The following is a 2,500-nucleotide window of genomic DNA, read 5'->3' as shown; positions in this document are numbered from 1 at the left end:
TAACTAGTTAATAGTGACGATTACTCACCCAATCCATTGCGTTGCAGTATTGTGGCTTGACTAGCAAGTGTGTTGAAATACATTTTTCCAGAATAAAAGTCGGAACATTTGGTCTTAACACTAGGACAGCCGCACCATGTTGGCCATGTTCCTCGGGGGTCAAAACTCTTACAGGAAGCTGTTACTGACACACAAAGACCACTAGATGGCGTCTCTTGTAAATTAGCCTGCCTCCTACACAGAAAAACTCCAAAATACCTTTATACTAGCTTATCCTGATGTGGTGTTGTCAAAAATGTAAGGATACTGGGCGGTAGAACGCACATATCTAGGAAAAGTCATGAAAGGAGGGTCCTGAAATGTGATCGAACTCGTGCAAAGATCGAATTTTCTTTTTGACTCTCTTGGACCTGCAGCGGCGCTCGGAGAGAGAAAGAGACACAAACGACGGAGGAAGGATCTCTATCAGTTATTTTGTTTGTCCAGACCCGAGGCGTGACCATACACTTAGGGAAACGCAATCCCTTTTTCAAACGCAAGGCACGCTGGGAACATCGAGATAAAACGACACCAAATCAAATAACAACCAACAACCCAACAAAGCCTGAGATAATCTAGAAGACAAGATCATTTCACGGTGGGGAAGGGAAATCGATAATACCGCCGCTGCGTGTTCTCCTGTAGCCGTAAAGCGGAGGGATTATTTCGGATTCATTCCGAGAGAGTAAAACACCGTCCGGAGCGACGCCGTGCCTAACAGGGATTAGGAGCGCCGAATATCTCTGTCCCTCTGCAGCCTGTGTCTTTGAAGGGACAAGCAATACCTGCTTTGTTTGCAGAGCATCTCCTGAAACGTGTGTGTGTGTGTGTGTGTGTGTGTGTGTGAGTGTGAGTGTGAGTGTGAGTGTGAGTGTGAGTGTGAGTGTGAGTGTGAGTGTGAGTGTGAGTGTGAGTGTGTGTGTGTGTGTGTGTGTGTACCATTCCTGTAGCTATCTGTAGGTATCTTCCTGGTCGACTGGTAACAAGTGCGAAGGTCACAGCAGACTAAATCCTTCTAGTAATGAAAACACTCTCCAACTCTGAGAGAAAGAAGCTGCTTTTATTAACCACAGACCTCAGGTCAGTCTGAGTGTGTATTAGGCAGGGTTACACCACAGGCCTCAGATCAGTCTCTGAGCCGCTCCTCTCATTGGGAGGGCTAAAACCCTAATGCCCCCCATAAACTGGGCACCTATGCACACACACACACACACACACACACACACACACACAGAATACACCTATGTGATCCTTCGCACAAGGGAAGGAAGGGAAGGCAGGAACAAGAGAAAAATAACTGATTCTGTTTTCTGCCTTTCAAATGAAGGGCAGTTCAATGCGTGTGTGTGTGTGTGTGTGTGTGTGTGTGTGTGTGTGTGTGTGTGTGTGTGTGTGTTTGTGTCTATCAGTCACCAAGTCAGTCCTCAGGGAACAGGGCTATTAGAGCTGCTGATGCAAGACCTCTTTGCTCAGATACTTGCTCACACACACGCACACACACACACACACACATACGCACACGCACACGCATCAAACATACACACACACACCAAACACACACACACACACACACACACACACACACACAAGGACACATTTAGTCAAAGTGCAAATGAGAGTCTAACAGTGATTAAAAACACGAGAGGGGAGAGGAGGGGTGGGGAGGAGAGGAGGAGGGGAGAGGAGGGGGGGAGGGGAGAGGAGGAGGGGGGAGGAGAGGAGGAGGGGAGAGGAGGAAGGGAGGGGAGAGGAGGAAGGGAGGGGAGGAGAGGAGGAGGGGAGAGGAGGAGGGGAGAGGAGAGGAGGAAGGGAGGGGAGAGGAGAGGAGAGGAGAGGGGGGAGAGGAGAGGAGGAGGGGAGAAGAGAGGAGGAAGGGAGGGGAGATGAGGAAGGGAGGGGAGAGGAGGAGGGGAGAGGAGAGGAGGAGGGGAGAGGAGGAAGGGAGGGGAGAGGAGGAGAGGAGGAAGGGAGGGGAGAGGAGGAGGGGAGAGGAGAGGAGGAGGGGAGAGGAGGGGAGGGGAGGAGGGGAGTGTGGAGAGAGGGAGAGGAGGGAGATGGAGATGGATGGGAGAGAGGTAGGAGTAAAGAGGAGGTGTGGAGAGGGACAAAGAGAGGGAGAGGAGAGGTGTAGAGGGCGAGAGGAGAGAGGAGAAAGAGAGAGGGAGAGAGAGAGGGATAGAATGAGACGGAAGGTGGAGAGAGAAACAAAGAGAGGGAGAAGAGGGCCGTCGAGGGCGAGAGGAGAGAGGGAGAAAGAGAGAGAGGGACAAAGAGAGGGAGAGGAGAGGCGTAGAGGGCGAGAGGAGGGAGGGGTAGAAGGAGAGAGAGGGAGAGCAGAGTGGAAGGGGTCAGTAGAGTGTTCTGTGTGTCCTCTGGGGGGGAGGACAGGCAGGCAGGACAGACAGAGTGATGTGTGGCCGGTGTTGCAGGGGGGAGGACATTTAGCGTGGCACCTCTATTT

General features: G+C 51.7%; 1 pseudogene across 1 annotated transcript in view; it reads left to right on the top strand.

Moving 5' to 3' along the window:
• The window catches only part of LOC308150121 (protein sidekick-1-like), a 105,538-nt pseudogene that overhangs the window by 58,414 nt on the left and 44,624 nt on the right, over positions 1 to 2,500 (top strand). The window lies entirely within an intron of this gene.

The sequence above is a fragment of the Nansenia antarctica genome (assembly GCF_963989245.1).
Source record: "Nansenia antarctica genome assembly, chromosome: 2".
Classification (NCBI taxonomy): domain Eukaryota; kingdom Metazoa; phylum Chordata; class Actinopteri; order Argentiniformes; family Microstomatidae; genus Nansenia; species Nansenia antarctica.
The sequence above is the reverse complement of the archived record's forward strand: the minus strand, read 5'-3'. Positions and strand labels throughout refer to the sequence as shown.